This window comes from Nicotiana sylvestris, chromosome 5 (genome assembly GCF_000393655.2).
Source record: "Nicotiana sylvestris chromosome 5, ASM39365v2, whole genome shotgun sequence".
NCBI classification, from domain to species: domain Eukaryota; kingdom Viridiplantae; phylum Streptophyta; class Magnoliopsida; order Solanales; family Solanaceae; genus Nicotiana; species Nicotiana sylvestris.
The window spans coordinates 77,189,814-77,209,540 of NC_091061.1; the positions used below are offsets into that span (position 1 = coordinate 77,189,814).

At 37.0% G+C, this 19,727-nt stretch overlaps 1 long non-coding RNA gene across 1 annotated transcript; it reads left to right on the forward strand.

Moving 5' to 3' along the window:
- Positions 1 to 10,710: 10,710 nt before the first annotated feature.
- Positions 10,711 to 19,688, forward strand: LOC138891239 (uncharacterized). Its single transcript, XR_011407606.1, has 2 exons — positions 10,711 to 11,270; positions 17,525 to 19,688. It is a non-coding gene; the product is annotated as an uncharacterized lncRNA (long non-coding RNA).
- The last annotated feature ends 39 nt before the right edge of the window (positions 19,689 to 19,727 follow it).

Genomic DNA, 19,727 nt, shown 5'->3' on the forward strand with positions numbered 1-19,727 from the left:
TCGGATGAGTCTTTCTCCTAAGATCATAACAAAATGGACCTAGTCTGACGATTTATCTCCTAGAGTCAAAATCTTGGTCTGATGAAATTGTTCTCCCAAGATAAAATCTTAGTCGGATGAATCTTTCTCCTAAGATCACAACAAATGGACCTAGTCTGACGATTTATCTCCTAGAGTCAAAATCTTGGTCTGATGAAATTTTTCTCCCAAGATAAAATCTTAGTCGGATGAATCTTTCTCCTAAGATCACAACAAATGGACCTAGTCTGACGATTTATCTCCTAGAGTCAAAATCTTGGTCTGATGAAATTTTTCTCCCAAGATAAAATCTTAGTCGGATGAATCTTTCTCCTAAGATCACAACAAATGGACCTAGTCTGACGATTTATCTCCTAGAGTCAAAATCTTGGTCTGATGAAATTTTTCTCCCAAGATAAAATCTTAGTCGGATGAATCTTTCTCCTAAGATCACAACAAATGGACCTAGTCTGACGATTTATCTCCTAGAGTCAAAATCTTGGTCTGATGAAATTTTTCTCCCAAGATAAAATCTTAGTCGGATGAATCTTTCTCCTAAGATCACAACAAATGGACCTAGTCTGACGATTTATCTCCTAGAGTCAAAATCTTGGTCTGATGAAATTTTTCTCCCAAGATAAAATCTTAGTCGGATGAATCTTTCTCCTAAGATCACAACAAAATGGACCTAGTCTGACGATTTATCTCCTAGAGTCAAAATCTTGGTCTGATGAAATTGTTCTCCCAAGATAAAATCTTAGTCGGATGAATCTTTCTCCTAAGATCACAACAAATGGACCTAGTCTGACGATTTATCTCCTAGAGTCAAAATGCGTTTTTCAAAGTTGTTGAAATCTTGCCAACCTAAAGAAAGGAATGGCGATGTATCGGTTGAAGTTAGGAGCCCGCCTGAAGAGAGGAATGGCGCTTATTTTTAAAAAGTTGTTGTTGATGTGGGGAGCCCGCCCAGATAATAGAGGCATACATTTCAAGTCTTTATATTTCAAGTATTGAAGTTGGGAGCCCGCCCAGATAACAGAGACATACATTTCAAGATCAAGTCAGAGGACAATAAAACAGAGGGTTACAATAGGAATCCCCAGCAGGAAACAATAAAATTCCCCGGCACCGGGAAGCAGAAGGTTGCAACAAGAGGTCACAGCACAAACTCAAGTGCATGTGTCAAAAAGAAGAAAAGCACCGGAAAAAATGCAAGCAGACAAGAAAGCAAGGTAACAAGAAAAATTGCAGTATAGCTTAACTTCTTGTTTTTTTAAGCACGGTGTAACAAGGAGATCGGTAAGCAGTAGTAATAGCATGCAACAACAGTAACATTGCAGTCCAACGGTAGTCCCAGCTACCAAAATTTCTCGAACTACATTGACCTGATTCCTGTTTAGCCCAGGATATGTAGGAAACCTTTGAAGCAAAGGTTCGGTCAAATCTTTTTCAAAAAAATGCTTCAACGGAGTACTCGGATGGGCAAAAATCGCTCGCTTTATCTTTGCACGAAAACCCTTCGTGTCTCCGGGCAAAGAGGGGCAGCTGTAAGCACGTGATTTTTGCCCTATATGAGAATTACTCCCAAAAAATTCAAAAATAAAATGATTTTTCTTTGGTGTGCAATTTTGTGATATTTTGTGATATTTTGAAGAATTATTTGTATTTGTCTGTGCGTGTTTATTCGCTAAATTAATAAAAAATACAAAAATATGTCGCATTTTGCATGTAGGATTTAATTCTACAATTGTTAGTAATTAAAATTGTTTTACAAAAATTAAAAATTACAAAAATAGGCATCGTTTGCATTTTTAGCATTTAATGTCCAAATATACAATTTTATGCTTAATTAATACTTAATTGTGCGTTAATTGTTATTGGGAGTTAATTTGCGCCTTTATAACTTAATTTAGTTCTTAATAATAGTTTAAGTATTTTTATAATTTAGTTTTAGAAAAATAAAAGAAGAAAAGAGAGCGAAAATATAAAGAAAGTCGGAATTGGGCCTCTTCTTCAATTTCAAGCTATAGGCCCAAAAAATGGCCCAATCTTCCCTACGACCCAGTCCATTTCGAACTGGGTCGACCCAGTCCATTAACCCAACACCCAGTCCATAACCCAAAAGACCCAAACCCCTTTGTCTTACATTTTACAACACAAAACAAAAGAAAAAAGAAGAAAAAACCCTAAAAAGACTAAGAAGTCATCCGCCCCCCTCCTATCTTCTTCTTCTTCCTCAAGTTTCTCCAAGGTCATCCATGGCTTCCCCCTCAAAGCTCAACCATGGCTGCCCAACGTCACACTCACACACGCACAACCCCTCGTCGGACCACCCAAATCGACCCCCGTCCGCCATTAAAACCAAACGACCACCTTCAAACTTCGACATCCATGGTTGTCCCCCCCTTGTTTCTTCGTCGTCTTCTTCACCACGTCCAGTCATGGACGACTTCAAACAGCCCCAAGCAGCCATGAACGAGCAGCCATGACGAGCAGCAATGACTCCCAGCAGCTACACCATCTTCGTCGCGTCCAAACAACCATTGTCGCAGCTGTTTCTGCGTCATCCATGTCGCTGCTGCTGCGTCCTTTTCTCTTCGCCATTACTGCTGTTTTTGTCCTCCATTGCTGCTGTTTTTTGTCCTCCATTGTTGCTGCTTTTTGTCCTCCATTTTTGCTGCGTTTCCACTGCTCCATCGACGACGAACAGCTCGTCGACCTTCACCAAACATGCTTGCCGCTGCTGCTGTTTTTTGCCTTCATCTTCTCTTCGTCTTCGTCGTCATTTGTTCGAGCTTTGGTCGAGGCTCGGACAGATTTGTTTACAATCAAAGTTCTTCGTTGATTCATCTTCGGTTAGTTGTTTTTGAGTTTTATTTTGTCCATATTTCGTTTTTATATTTCTCGAAGTTAAAATCGTTAAAGAATTCAATTCTTGTTTTGTTCGTTGTTCATCGTTGAAATCATTTTTCTAGTTTGTTCATGTTCATGTGCTTTGTTAAATTAATTTTCAGATTTCAAAATAGAAGTTTAATTAGTTGTTTTCATATTCATTTCATGTTTGTATTATTGTTTAAGTGAATATTTGTTAGTTTGATGTTTGTTAGATTCAAATTGAAATTTAATTAACTATTTCTTCAATTTGTTTCATGTGTTTATGTATTGTTGGAAATTGTTAATATTGTTAAGTTCAAGCTTAAGTTCATAATTGTTTATTCGTCAATCTTGTTATTTGTCTAAAAAGAATTTAGTTGTGTTAAAGGAAATATATTGATTTAATCGTTTAATCCGTCATGTTTGTTGTGTTAAAATAGATTCATTCATGTTCATACTTTGTTTGGATGATCTTGAATCCGAATTTTGTATAGTTTGATTTCTTGTTTACCATTTGTGATTATTTCTTGAATTTGTCTCATAAAGTTTAATATAGGAATTGTTGTTGTAATGTTGTTAGAGTAGTTGATTTTAAGTTCAATATTATTGAATTTAGAAATCAAAATATACTTGTTTGTTGTTGTTGTTGAATCCGAAAATAGGATTGTTTGTTGCTAAAATATTGTTCAATCAAATTTTAGTTGTTCTTTGTTGTTCAATTTGTGTTCATGTGATTTGTTGTTGAAATGTTGTTGAAATCATGTTCATGTGCTTTGTTGTTGAAATGTTGTTAAAATCGTGTTCATGTGATATTGTTGTTATGATGTTCATCCGTGTTCATATTGTTGTTTGAACATTGTTAGAAATTGATCATATTGTCTATATTTTGGTTAAGTTTGATTAATTGATGTGTTATAGCTGATGGGTAGTTTGGTAAATTTGTAGTACGTTCAGGGGTAGTTTGGTAATTTCAGTAAGGTCGGAGGGGGTAGTTTAGGAATTGTACATTTTGAAATTGTTTATTTGAAGCATGGGGGACAAAATGAAATGGGGTGGGTTGTGATATAGTTGTTTAATATAAAGGGGGGACAAGATTTAATTTAAAGGGGGAATCTTGCATTATTTTAAATGAAGCATGGGGGACAAAATATAATGGGGTGGTGTGATATGTTTATTTAATGTAATGGGGATGAGTGGAAAGATAATGGGTTGGGTAGAGAAAAAGTATGGATTTTAATTAATTGAAAGGTTTATGGGATGGGTTATAAGATGAAGTCTTGAACACAAGACAAAAGAGGGAGAACAACAATAAAGAGAGATACGAGAAAAAAATACACACACAGATAGAGAGAAAAAAAACGGACAGAGAATAGAAGAGAGAAAAATTCCGAAAAATATTTAAGCTTTCAAAATAAAATAAAACTAAAAAAAATCTACTGCTTTCTTTCTTTGTTTGAAATTAGTATTAATGGTTGTTGTTTCATTTAAAGCTTAAAGCTTTTGTTTTTGGGATTACTACTCCACCGGTCTGTTACTGGGTTGTTACTGTCTGCTGGACTGTTGTTGCTGTATTGTTATTACTGTCGCTGATTCTCATCATCATTTTCTTTTGCTTCCGATATCAGGTACACAACTGAAAGCTGGTTATTGTAATCCGAATATGAAGCATGAATACGAAAAAATAAATAGTTGAAATTTTGAATTAGTTTTAATTATATTCTGAATTTTATTTGTATGTATAATTTATTTAGTTTGCAAAAAAATCAGAATCGTGTAGCTATTTAATACATATAGTGGAATATCCGACGATAGCTTAACGATTGAACTACCTATATATTGCCAAAAATAAATAAATGGTGTAGTAACTTCGTCAAGTAAAAATCAAACGAATAGGCCATCTAGTAAGAATTTGGTAGAAATATTGTTTAGTTAAATAATATTGGTTAAGTTCAGCATGTAAATGGTCTAGGATTAAAATTGGATTGCTATTTTTTAATTTGACAAATTGAGAACATGCCTAGTATAATGTAACTAGGTAATAACATGTAAATAAATTTAGCCTCGATCACTTCCGAACCCAAGCCTTTGGCTAGTTCTAGACCTGCAATCATGGACTCATACTCGGCTTCATTGTTAGTCAATTTTACAGTTCTAATATATTGTCTAACTAAATTTCCTGTGGGAGGTTTTAGTACGATGCCAAGTCCAAACCTTTTTACATTCGAGGCACCATTCGTAAAGAGGGTATAGATTCCCGAAGACATTCTCGAGTTTACCAACAACCCCCTCTCGACTTCGGGTATCGAGGCCGGTGTAAAGTCGGCTATGAAGTCTGTCAAAATTTAGGATTTAATGGCCGTTTGGGGTTGATATTTGATATTGTACCCACTGATTTTGACAGCCCATTTGGCCAATCGTCCCGAGAATTCGGGTTTATTCATTATATTTCGTAAAGGGTAGGTTGTCACAACACAGAAAGGATGGCACTGAAAATATACTTTCAGTTTCCTAGAGGCACTTAGCAAGGCGAGTGCCAGTTTTTCTAGGTAGAGGTATCTACCTTCGGCCTCATCTAAGGTCCTACTGACATAATAAATCGGAAATTATGTATCTTTCTTTTCTCGGACTAGGACTCCACTTATCGCTACTTCTGATACCGCTAGGTACAAATACAGTCATTCATCCGGCCTTGGCATGTGAAGAAAAGGTGGCTCGATAAGTATCGCTTAAGTTCCTCTAAAGCTGGTTGACATTCTGGGGTCCATGTGAAGTTGTTGTTCTTTTTCAGCAACGAGAAGAATCGATGACTTCTATCGGACAACCTCGAGATGAATCGACTTAGGTCTGCAATGCCACTGGTTAGCCTCTATACAATCTTCACATTATCCACTAATGTGATATCCTCTATAGCTTTGATCTTATCGGGGTTGATCTTGATTCCCTGATTGGACACCATAAATTCGAGAAACTTGCCGGACCCGACCCTAAATGCACATTTTTCTGTATTCAGCTTCATGTTGTACTTCTTCAATATACTGAAGGTTTCCTGCAAATACTTTAAATGGTCCTCTGCTCACAGGTACTTAACTAGCATATCGTCAATATAAACTTCCATGGTTTTTTCTATTTATTCTTTGAACATTTGGTTTACTAGTCGTTGGTAGTAGCACCGGTATTTTTTAATCTGATTGGCATTATGTTATAGCATCACGTGCCATATTTAGTGATGAAAGAGATTTTTTCTTGATCGCCCTAGTTCATCCGTATTTGGTTGTTGTAGATATGTAATTTTTGACCATCCCCGAGATTTTACACATTTTAGCGTAAATATTTAATTTAGGTTTGGTATCGCTATTCTAAATAGTGTTGACTCTTTTACTTTATTTTTATCACAAAAAATAAAAAAATTACAAAAAAATATTTTTCATCTTTAGGTTAAAATCAATTAGTATATTTAGATTTATAGTATTATAACATTTGAAAATACAAAAAAAAAATAGTTTCACTCATAGTATTTAGTTTTAAATTAATTTATTTTAATTTACAGTGATTTTTACATTTTTATAGATACATTGTATTATTTAGTCTTTTTAGCCTAAGTTCAAACCCAAAAGACATGGTCCAACCCAATTACCCTTAGCCCATTCTTCCTAACCCATTAGCCCATTTAAGTGCAAGATTTAATCCTAGCCATCTATTTCCTTCTAATTCAATGGTCATCATTGTAAGCACGTGATTTTTGCTTCACGGACAAGCACTCCAAAAGAAAACAAAAATAGTGACCAGTGACCTCGCTGTACAAATTTTCCAATTTTTCATGACATGTACTGCTAGTCATTTGTGGTTCATCCCATTTTTTTGCATTTTTTGATCTTATCAGTCAAAACACAAGGTATGTCTGTCATAGTAATCAAACCGTAATTCAGTAGTTAAAAGAAAATTCAAAAATATATGTGCATTGTTCGTTCTAGGTTGTGATTTAACTTACTTGAACATTTTAATTTGGTGTGATAATGGTGTTGAAGTGTTACATTGTTGTTTGTTTTAATTTCATTTGTTTTACTATTTATTTGTTATTTTTCATTTTTTGTTTTAAAATTAGAAAAAAACAAAAAGAAAAGAGTTGAAAATCGGTTTGGGCCCAAAAATGAAACGAAATAGGCCCAAAATCGGCACTCAAGTCCAGTCCAAATCCGGCCTGCCCAAGCACCAATTCAAACGACGCCGTTTCAGGCAAGTCGATCTGAGCCGTCTAAGCCTCTTGATCCAACGGTCCACATCCGCACCCGTGACCCGACCTGTTTAGCCGGTCCAACCCAATCCATCACTTAAACCCAAACGACCCCGTTTTAATACCAAACGACCTCGTCTCACCCCTCACCATCAGATCCAAGCCGTTGAGATCATCTGATCCAACGGCTCAGATCTAAACCCCTAGACCATATATAAGCTTTCTATCACACCCCACGCCCCCTAGTCGAACCCCCCTTCACTCATCTCCTTCCTCACCAAGCCCTGAAACCCCCCGAAACCCTAGCAGCCGCCCTAGTTTCCCCTTCACCAGAACCCGGCGGCATGAATGCCGGTGACCACCTCCTGAACACCCTAGGACCCCCTCACTCTCCTGAACATGGATCTATTACCCCCTAGCCTCGAATCCCCTTCCTTCATCTCGAATCTTCATTTGAAGATTCGAGTCGAACCCGGACCTATACCAAACCTCACCATCTTCATACCAGACACTCCCCTGACCCCCCTCGTGACCAAACCAGGCTTGGTTTGGTCCGAATCTACCCACAACTTCTAAAAAACCAGATCTGAAAATCCAGACCTTAGAACACATGAACCTGGGGAATCCGGCTAGCCTTAACGGGGGTTTGAGGTCTAATAGACCTTAATCAAGGTGTTCTCATGTGAGAACACCCTGATTAAAGTTTGTTCGGCCTCAAAGGGTCAGAGTTGAGTCAGGTTTGGATCAATTTTGTTTGGACATTTCTCGGTAAGTTTTTTTTTTCCTTTTTGTTTTATTCAACTGCTAATTAAGTTGTTAGCATGTTTTGTTGTGTTTGTTTGTTATTTTTGTTATTTTTCATTCGGATTTCTTCCATCTCTGTCAAAGACCTTTTATTTGGTCGATTGTTTTCTGTGTGTGATTTGAACGTATCCTATGATAAACATGTCCGATTAGGATAGTCGTCGCATAAATAACTTATATAGGTTCCCAATGATTGACCAAAGTTGTCCGAAGCCCTTCAGGTCCCTGTATGTATTGGTTTATATGAACGACTGATTGTTACCTGTTATAATTAGAATAGTCGACTTGATAAATGTCGTCGATTAACTTCCTACGACTGAATGTTCAAATATTCTAATTCGTACAACTTCACGTAAGTGAATGAACCTGTTGATTGTTAATTGGATGCTTGACATTAGCTGTGACTACTAGCTTGTAACTGCATTGTAAACAAATTAAAAGAATCAGGCTAGGGCAGTCTTGAATTGAACTTTCAGAAGTTCAAAATGCCCTGATGCTGCAAGGGGTTTAAGGCAGTAATAATCAAGGTTAACAAGGGTAGTCTGGGGTTCGAGAAAAACAGGAAAAAGCTTGGTTTAAGTGAGCTGACAAGTAGGGTACTAATTTAGGATTAAACTAATACAAATAGGGAACAAGACACAAGAGTATGGGGGTTTAAAATGAATACTTAAATGAACCCATAACTTTTGATTAAAGAATAAGGCCAAGCGTGGGGAACAAATGGCTAGCATCAAAAAGATGCTTAGGCGTGGGATTTAATAGGTATGGGCAGTCTGCAAATTGGCAGGATCCAGGCAGCTTGACTGCACTGGTTGTTTGGCTTATAAATAGGCCATTTCAGAACTTAAAAGGGGCTGGAAATTTTAGTCTTGAGGAGAGGTCTTGTGAGTTGAAGAAAACTGGAAAAAAAACAGAAGGAGATTTCCAGAAATACTGTAATTGAACACTGTCCAAAAACTGCACAAAGAAACCAAGTTGGTTATCCTAACTGGGATTGTTATTTGTTCCATTAAGAGAAGTCTGTGTTCTTCTGTTGTGATTGTTACTATACTGAGCTTTCTGTGTACTGTTGGTTTGAGTTTTGACTATCGGAACTGTAGTGGTTATTTGTTGAGCTTTTGGGGTTATTGGGACCACTGGATTGGTGTTACATTCAACATTCTGGGCTGTTGTTTCCTGCTCTGTTTTTCTGGGATTGTCTGTCCATTGCTCGATCACTTGTTGAGCTTCTCCATTGTGGCTGTTTTGGTTGTTGCTGTGTTGTGTTGTTTACCTGCTGTTGTGCTTGCTGTGTACCACTCAGTTGATCATCTTTCTTCTTCTTTTGCTCCTCTATACCAGGTACACAAATATACTACCACTGTAACTTGAAAGGTTTGAGCATGAATGTAAAAGAGAAGATCTGCAGATGCTTATATATGCATAGACTATTATGTTAGGCCTCATATAATGTATAATAGTTTACATTCTTGTTTTGGATACTGGAGATAGTCCTCATGCCTAATAAATGTCAATGTATGGTAGTTGAATGTTAGACTGTGTATATAGGTTGGTGATAAAAGTATGCCCAATGCATTAGGTTGTATCTTAGATTTAGCTTACTGGTGTAGTATAATTCTGTAATGTATGCCAAGCATTAAAATCGTACACTACTAGTTAAGTTCTTTCCCTTCTGATAAACTGCTTCATATAACTGGTAAACCATGTTTTAAGATAAAGAACACAGAGCTTGCAATCTCAACCTCACGAAGGTCGAACCCAGGTCGAAACAGACCAAGCAGACCCGCATCGAACAAACAATGGCCCAGGTCTGGTCCATCACGCATGGGCTGGATTTGGGCCCTTAATTTTTGCTCGGCTGACTGTGTACGTGGCCGTGCTTCTGATTTTGCACAAGCACTCGGAATTCTGTTATAGATAACTTGCAAGCATGTAATTAACTAGGGCTATCTACTGTTTTCAATTAGTAGAGACAAGCGCGACAAGAAACGTAGTTGCTATAGGATATCCCTTTAAAAACAAGGATGAGACGAGCCTCGACGAACAAAATGTACAAAAGTTGCAGGGCCCTCTATTGTATGTATATATCAAAATATTTAGAATTCGGGACGTGCCGTTTAGCGAATTTCATGGCCCTCCCAAAATAATAACACGATAGTTTCTTTAGGTGCGTATTTAATAATCTATTTTCTTAAACTTGGGTGTGCATTTCATGCGACCCAAATCCAAATCCCAAAACGTCAAATAAAATATGTTCCGGATTGTGGGTGCATTTCATGTGACGCAGTCCAAAGACATATTTTTTTAGCGATGTTCACATTCCTAAAAAATAATGATAATAAAGAGGTAAAAGATAAAATTTGCACATGGTTCATAATTGTATTTGAAATCAGATAAATAAGCCGAGTATAACAGTTGAGCGACCGTGCTAGAACCACGGAACTCTGGAATGCCTAACACCTTCTCCCGGGTTAACAGAATTCCTTGTCCGGATTTTTGGTACGCAGACTGTAATATGGAGTCATTCTTTTCCTCGGTTCAGGATTAAAATTGATGACTTGGGACACCCTAAAACTCCCAAGTGACGACTCTGAAATAAATAAACCAATCCCGTTTCGATTGTCCTTTAATTGGAAAAAACTCCCTTGTACCCGCGCGAGTATGAAAAAGGAGGTGTGACAATCATCCCTTCCCACCTCCATATAAAATACTCAATTATAGAAACTTTACTCTAAATTTTCAAGATAGACCCATTAGCACACTACACCTTCACTAACCATTTCCAGCCCCCACTACCCCATTTTCAGCCATTCCATACCCACCGTCGTTCCCCCATTCCTTCTCAATTTCGCCGCTCTAATACAAATAGGAGGAACGGACATAAGATAGGAGTCCAGAACCGAATTAGATGAAAACAAAAAAAAAAAATGAAAGCAAACAATTGGCAGTGAAAGACGTCAAAACAAATATATACACGAAGAGAATGAGAGATACGACTATAAGTTTTCTTTACTTTTGCATTAGTTATCCTCCTTTTCTCTGTATTCAACTCAAACCCTTCTTGTTTTCTTGAAGTTTCATATATCCACGTTATTTCCCCATAGCTCTACAAATCAGAAAAATACACAGAGGGCACGAAACAGATGATTCTTTCCTATTACTCCTAGTTCGCTTCTCTTTAAGCTCGATCGGCATATTCCCAAGGTTTCCGTTCGAAGTCCATTCGAGGTGTGGTCTGTGATTCCGTTCGAGTTCGATCGTTGTTTCGGATTTTGATCGTAGCCGAGCTATTCTGTCCGCTGTAATTTGCTGAAAATTTTCGCCAATTGAAAGATTATTTAAGGTCCTCTCTTTCTCTACTGCTATCATAAAGTGTTGATTTGCGTTTTCTTTGTTCATTTATTTAATCTTGCTGCAATTGTTTTTTTTTTTTTATAAATAGAATTCATTGAACTTTACATTATGAATTATCAATTTCCCTTATAGGTTACGTTTCACATTTTTACATAAAAGAATAAGAGAAAAAGTACAGATTTTTTTGCTCTTTCGTTAAAATATATTTTTGTTTGAGATCATCAATATCACTAAGTAATGTGTTAGTTTTCTTTTGACTGGGAGTAGAATATTTTGATGTAGTCTAGTTATTGGGATTTGGGAAGTTACTTCTAATTAGACTTTAAAAGAGCTCTCTTTATGTTTAAATTTATCTTTTTAATTCTGTTGTGCCTTATCTCCTCATACGCCTTGCATGTTATATGGGTGTTAATCTGATTTGTTCGATGAAGGGCCATAGTGATAGAGATGTTAAAACAAAAATGAAGATTTAAGCCTCTAGGAATATGCTTAGGCCGACTATATGTGGGTAGGCAAATTTGTCGGCGCTTAATCAATTATCGTGACTATGGGTACGGTTCCTGTGGCATAGTCATGGTACATAATTCTCAATTCGGGTGTGCATTTCATGTGACCCGATCATAGCAACTTTGAATAATAATAAAACAAACATGTCGCGAATCGCGGGTGTATTTCATGTAACGTGGTTTGCGGTGTGTTCCAAAACGACAAGTGTACGACAATCGTAACTTGTTCAAGAAATAACTCCATAAATAAGTAAAAGTGGTTATAAAGTTAAAAATGCACAATAGGTTTAAACTTGTAATTAATTAGATAATAGGCCAATTTTAATAGTTTAAGCGACCGTGCTCAAACCACGGAACCCGGGAATGCCTAACACCTTCTCCCGGGTTAACAGAATTCCTTATCTAGAATTTCTGGTTCGCAGAATTTTAAAATAAAGTCAAAATTTCCTCGATATGGGATTTTAAAATAAACCGGTAACTTGGAACACCAAATAAACTATTCCAAGTGGCGACTCTGAAAAATTTAAATAAAATAATATCATTTCGAATAATGTCACTTTAATTGGAAAAACTCCCTTATATACCCTTTCGGGTGGTAAAAAGAAGGTGTGACAGCTTTGGCGACTCCGCTGGGGATAAGAACCCAGAATCTCTGGTTCAGGGTTCAAGAATTTGAACTTAGAATAACTGTTATACTTGGCTTTTATTTATTATCTGATTTTACGTGTTTGAGCCTAATGTGCTAAGTGTCGCGTTTTACCGCTTTGATATTGAGTGAATTGTATATAAACTGCTACTATACCCTTTTCTCTCTGAGTCTTCTAAATCTTCTAGGGAGCTTCCGCATGGCTTCTTTTCTGTTAGATTCATATCCTAATTTTAGAACGAGGTTCGGACAAGTTGCAAAGCTGGTGAAGCTTCTGTATTCCCGGTACCTGCCCCCCCCACCCGGCTCGAGTTGTCCGCTCGAGTAAGCCAGGTCTAGAACAATATAACCAGGCTCTAAACCTAGAATAACATAGCCTCATGCCGGATTCCTAGTAGGAACGTTTGTTTGCATCACGTGCATTTGACTTTGGGTACTCAATACAGGGGTTGGGTCCGTCTAGGATAGGTGTACCCAAATTAAAAGACCTTCTTGATGCATCTTACGTGCCACTTGCGTATCTATATGTTTCGGCTTGCATGTTGACTGGCTTCTAGAATATGGAAAGAAAATGAAAAGAAAAAAAGATTAAAAAAAGAAAAGAAAAGAGAATGAGAGATAGGTATTTGAAATATCCTGAAACTTTGCTGAAATTTCTTTTAAAAACAAAGGAAAAGTCATTTCAAAATAAGTCATATTTTCCTGTTCCGTCAAAACTGGCAAACTACACGGGTCTAATTCTCACCGGATGTGAGATACGTAGGCAAACCTCATCGGTTCCGGCCCACAATTTTCAAAAAATCCAAAAATATTTTTCCTTACTTCCTCTTTAGAAAGTTTTTCCATTAGACCATAATTTTCAAAAATATTTTCCTTTACTTCAATATTTAGAAAGTCTTTCTTTTAGACCCCAATTTTAAAGAAAATTCAAAAATATTTTCTTTTAATTTCTTCTCAAAATCAAAAAATATTTTCATTCTTCTTACAAAAATTAAAAAGAAAATTCAAGATTCAAAAATATTTATTTTTTCTTTAGAATTATTTCTTCCATAAATTCAAAATAAAAGTCCAGAAATCAAAAAATATTTCTTTTCTTCTTTAGAAGTTTTTCTTTCGGAATTCCCAAAAAAAAACAAAAAAAAATTGAAATCCAAAAATGTTTCAAAACAAAAATCGAAATCCAATTTTTTTTCTTTATAATTCTTTCTTCTGGAAATAGAAAAGGAAACAAAATTTCAAAATCCAAAAAAAAAAAGATTTAGTTTATTTCCTTTATTCATAATCTTCCCGAACTACGCAAGATCTGATGCATGTTCTCACATGATACGTAGGCAACCCACATCAGATTCGATCAAATGATTTTGAAAAATGAAAAAAAAAAAATAAATAATGATAATAATAAGGACCGACCGAGTCCATTCTAATGTGTCTTTTATTTTGAATTGTGAAGAAAGTTTGAGGTGGTCGGTTTGTGGTAAGCTAGCAACACAAAATCTAAAGGAAAAAATGACAACTAACATCGAAGTTGTTACAAGTGATCAAGAGACTCAGGGTCAGAGGGTTCAACAAGAGTCTATTGTGGTTGAGGAAAATAGAATATTGAAACAGCAAATGACCAAAATGTGTCAAGGATGGGCCAATGGCCAAGGACAGCATTGTCATGAGTCACAATTTGCTACCCAGCAAGAACAATCCCACTCTCCTGAGTACCACTTGTACCTATTTGATCTTCCTGCAAACATTGAGAAGCCTGCCCGAAAGATGGCACAAGAAGAAATGACCCAAAGAGTGAAAAGCTTAGAACAACGATTGAATAACATGCAAGGGTTGGCAGGTCAGAAGAGTATTGCCTTCAAGGATCTATGTATGTTCCCCGATGTCCACTTGCCGCCTGGATTCAAAACTCCCAAATTTGAAAAGTATGATGGACATGGAGACCCCAAAGCCCACCTGAAAAGGTATTGCAATCAACTAAGAGGTGCTGGAAGAAATGAAGAATTGCTAATAGCTTATTTTGGGGAAAGCCTTACGGGTGTAACCTCCGAGTGGTTTATGGATCAAGACGCATCTCGCTGGTATGTCTGGGATGACATGGCACAGGCCTTTGTCAAACAGTTCCAATACAACATCGACATCGCCCCAGACCACAATTCCCTTTCAAACCTGAAGAAGAAAACAACTGAAAGTTTCAGGGAATTTGCCATTAAAAGGAGAGAGCAAGCGGCTAGAGTTAAGCCACCCATGGATAACCACGAGTTAATCAATGTCTTCCTTCATGCGCAAGAGCCAGATTACTTTCAAAGCATGATATCCATAGTTGGGAAATCCTTCTCGGAAGCAATCAAAATGGGAGAAATGGTAGAGAATGGTCTTAAGACAGGCAAAATTATAAGTCAAGAAGTCCTCAAAGCCGTAACTCAGGCTGTCCAAATTGAATCTAACAATTTTAGTGACACGAATGAGAAGGATGAAGAAACCATGATGATATCAGGGTCGAGAAGAGGTCCCTGGAGAACATCTCGAAGGCATGAGCAGCCTCATCAGGTTTTCCATGACTCCCTGAGCACTACTATCCACCTCAGAACACACAATACTCTATTGTTCCACCTCAGTATGTTGTCCAACCACCAAAACACCCAGAAGGCGAGCGCGAGCACTGCAAAATCTCCATCATCCTCCACAAAATTTTAAGTTCCCTATAACCCACATCCAAGCCAGGGGTATAGAAGGGAACAAAGGTTAAAAGATAATTTTACATCAATAGGAGAGTCCTATGCAAGCTTATTTGAGAAATTAAAGCATTATGACATGATTGCACATTTTCTTCCAAATTATGTGGACCCACGTGCGAGAAGCTTTGACCCTTCTAAAATGTGTGAATACCATTCCAATGCCCAGGGGCACAATGTTGAAAGCTGACGGGATTTGCAAAGAGAAATAGAAAAGAGGATCCAGGAAAACCTGATTGTGATCCAAGATAGTGACACCCAGAATATCATGCAGAATCCTTTACCTGCACATGATGATGCACACTTTGTGGGGTTGATGCCTTGCGACATGGAGTATGAGAATCTTCTCGGAAACTTGCCGACTGAAATTGGAGAAGGCCATGGTGATTCTGATGAGCAAATTTGTGGCTAAATGTCAAGCTTAGCAATTGAAAAGTCATTCTCTCCTCACTAGGAAGGGATCTTGGTAGCTTGTTTTGATGTATTTTCTATTATCTGGGTTATTTCAGGGTTGTGATCCACATTTTATTTGTTTTATTGAGTCAAACCCTTCTATCCCTCTATTCTGTTTGTGTAAGTATTGTCTCTCTGTTTAGTTGCTATTTTCATTAGCCAGTTTGTTTTAGGGTTATAACTCAGATTTTAGGTTGTGTGTCTTGTTGTTTATTCAATGAAATACAGTTTGTCCTTTTGTGTCATCTCATGCTTAGCTCTTTTCTTGCTAGTTCTAATGGCATGACATGCATGCGGAATTTTTGGCCAGATCTTAGAAAACTGATTTAGTCTTGAATTGGATAATTAAGAACAAGACACTTTTGAGGATGAAAAAGAGTTGAAATACCTTGGAATTAAGCCCGAGTAAAATTTAAGTGGAACTAGAATAGGCATACCCGTGGAGGTTAAGGATTCACCTTTAAATCATTGTGAAGATCGGGTTTGAGGATATTGAATCAATTGAAGCTTGGTCGAAAGTTTGACAATAATGGATGGAAAGTGTCTTTTGACCACGACACACCAAGAAGATAAACATGTTCATCAATGCCGTGATTGCGAAAAGATAATATGTTTGGCATTCTCGGGGCTGGGAGGCCCTTTTTCTTCTATCCAAATACTTTATATCCTTCGCCACCCCTTTTGAGCCTGTGTTATTTTCTTTGACTACCCTCTTTTGGAATCAAGATTAGAGTCAAGAGTCTAAAAAAGAAAAAATATAATAAAAAAAAAAAGAAAAAAAAAGAGTCCATTTCCCAAGACTACAAACTGGGGCAATTCTTAGAAAGTTCAATTAAAAAAAATGAAGAAGAAAAGAACTGGCAAATGTCCATGCCCCCAGAAAATAGAAGCTGGGGCAACTTGTTTTGAAAACAAAAAAAGGGGAAAAAAAAGAAAGAGATACAGAAAGAAAGATGAAAAAAAAAGTTAGGTCGGATGTTTGAACTACGTTCGACCTGATTCCTTTAAAAAAAGGATACGTAAGCAGTCTCACGGTTCGGTCCAACCAAATAAGAATTCAAAAAAAAATTCCAAAAATCCCAATTGCTGAAACTGGGGCAAAGATTTTATTTCACTTTTGAAAGAGTCGATTTCAAGAGTTGTAAGTCTACAACCCCCTTTATTTTGAGTCTATTTTGAGCCTTCGTGACGTCCTTTCTTTCCAACCCTATCCAAAATCCTTTCAAATAAAGACCTCCCAATATGCCTTCAAGAATGCCATGAGAAGCATGCAACGAGCAACGGTTGTCACCCGACATAGAATACTGTCAAGATGCTCGCACAAGAAAGCAAAAAAAAAAAAATGAGAGAGTCTTACTAGTGAAAACCCCCACGGGCACTGTAAGACGACGGTAAGTAGAGATAAATAAATGAGAGAGACTCGTTGGTGAAAATTCCTTAGGGCACCACTAGTCGAAAGTGATCGTGCAGCTGATGCAAAGGATTGGCACGAACAAGCCTGACTTCAAGGTCATAGGAATGGTAAAAGGAAAGATTAGATCTGTTTGATAGATTAGGCCGTTGAGTCCAAAATGCATGTCACGATCATTAAGGCTAGTTATTGAAAAAAAAACTCTTTCTTCTGTCCTTCCGACAGGGGCATTTCTTGTTAATACTTGTTTCTTGCATTATTGTGTCCTTCACTCTGAGTCAGCCCTTGTCAAAATAAGCAAGAAAAGATTTCAAAATTTACTACCAACTTTTCAGTTGTATAAAGTAAATTTGGCCATCACACTCAGTTGTTACTGTCAACATGACTTGAGGATTTATGCAAAGGCTCCCCTCCCCCCCAAAAGACTCTTGTTAGCCTACTTGGCGCAAGCAAAGATAACTTGTGGTTCTCTCTGACAGACAAATTGTTCAAAAGCAGGAAGTCATTGAAGATATCAGAAATGGTCACCTGAGCAAAGATCTCCGGTCGGGATAAGGCTAATTGAGCCATAAAACACCAATGGCATTGGAAGCAAAACAATCAGGATTGATACAAGAAGTAAAGGTCCCTTGAAAGCAATAACAGAGTCTCCCAACAGTGCAATCAACTACCAATTTAGTCGGTCTTCTAAAAGAGAATGGACACAAAGCCAAACTTCCAAAGACGTCAAGGCCACAAACCGATCATCACCTTTTAAAACTAACAAAGTTTTCTTTGTTTGAAACAGGAACAAAGCAGTGCAAAGAAAGTAGTTCAAAAAAAGGGAGAGAAAAATAAAGAAAAAATACAAAAAAAAAGAGAAGAAAAGAAAGAAAAATAAAAGAAGAGAAGAGTCGACAAAGGGAAGGTTCTCAACTCTTTACCTTTATTTGTCTTGCTAATGTGCATAAAATATTGCCATTGCACTCACATTTTTCCTCCTAGGGTAAAAAGCCCTAATCTGATGGATTTTCCTCCCAATCGAAATCTTAGTCTGATGAATCTTTCTCCTAAGATAGAAATCCTAGTCTGATGAATTTTCTCCTAGGATCAAAATCTTAGTCTGACGAATCTTTCTCCTAAGATAGAAGACCTAGTCTGATGAACTTTCTCCTAGGATAGAAATCGTAGTCCGATGAATCTTTCTCCTAAGATAACAAAAAGGGTCTAGTCTGATGAATTTTATCCTAGGATCGAAATCTTAGTCCGATGAATCTTTCTCCTAAAACAGAAGACCTAGTCTGATGAACTTTCTCCTAGGATAGAAATCTTAGTCTGACGAATCTTTCTCCTAAGATACCAAAAAAAAAAGACCTAGCCTGATGAACTTTCTCCTAGGATAGATGTCTTAGTCTGATGAAATTTTCTCCTAGAAAATTAAAAAAGAAAAGAAAAGAGGATGTCTCGATTAAAAAAAATCATTTGTTCATGTCTTTGAAACAAAAAGCGTTGGGGTAATTTGTTTAAAAAAATAATTTTCTCAAAAGAAAAAAAATGATGATTTTTCTAAAAAAACAAAAAAAATCTTTTTTGGTTCATTTTAGCATAGGTACACAATTAAGTAGTCTCACTTTTTCAACATAGGGTCCCACACCCTATCTAATGCTAGCATAACCTGGTAATTTTTTCCAACATAGGGCCTCACTCCCTAGCTGATGCCAGCATAACCTCGTAAACTTTCCAACTTAGGGCCTCTAATCCCCATTTGATTTCATTTTAGATATAGGGTCTCCACTCCCTAATCTTTTTTTCCCTAGGATACACAATCCTGACTTTTATTGCTTTCAATAAAGAAGTAGTTTAGAATTTTGTTACAATAACTCACGAAATTTTTCTAGTAAAAACTGGGGCAGAAAAATTTCGTTTGTTTGTTTGTTTTGGTGTTTGAGCAGGTTTTACCTCGAGTCACAGGATTCGAGACGACCAAAAGAAGGAGTCTTAATCCAAAATAAAAGAAAAAAGAAGAAAAAAAGAAAAAGAAGTGAACTTGAAGTGCAGAAGCAGAGAAAAGCTGTGGAATGCTCAAGACGTGATTGAAGTCACAAGCCCTGCATGCCCAGTCTAGATCCGAAGAAGCCGTGAAAGAATAAACCAGCACCTGCAGCTAACAAGCATCAAGATTCAGATCAGAGTCCGCATGAAGAACCAATCAAGACTCAAGATCAAGCTTCAGAAGACTCATAGATAAGAATCTTGTAACTGGTAACTGATAGGCTTTGTTAGTCTTTTTAATTTTGATTTTTGATGTTATAACAGGACCACGGACCAGAACCTCGACGAAACGGAACCTCACTCGGCTCTCCACCTCGGTACACTCCATCACTTCATTCACGTGTGAACTACACGTGGCTTGATTCCTTTATAGCCAAAGATATGTAGGCAGCTCAGATACCAGGGCTCGGTCACATTCTCCTTTCTCTTAGTTTTTGGTCTCTCTAAATAAGGGTCGGGTCAAAAAACCTGTCTCGTTGTTCTTTTTCTGAAAACTTTTCGTGTTTCCAGTCAAAGAGGCAGCTGTAGACATGTAATATTTGACCCTCCCCGAGATTTTACACATTTCACCGTAAATATTTAATTTAGGTTTAGTATCGCTATTCTAAATAGTATTGATTCTTTTACTTTATTTTTATCACAAAAAATAAAAAAATTACAAAAAAAAATA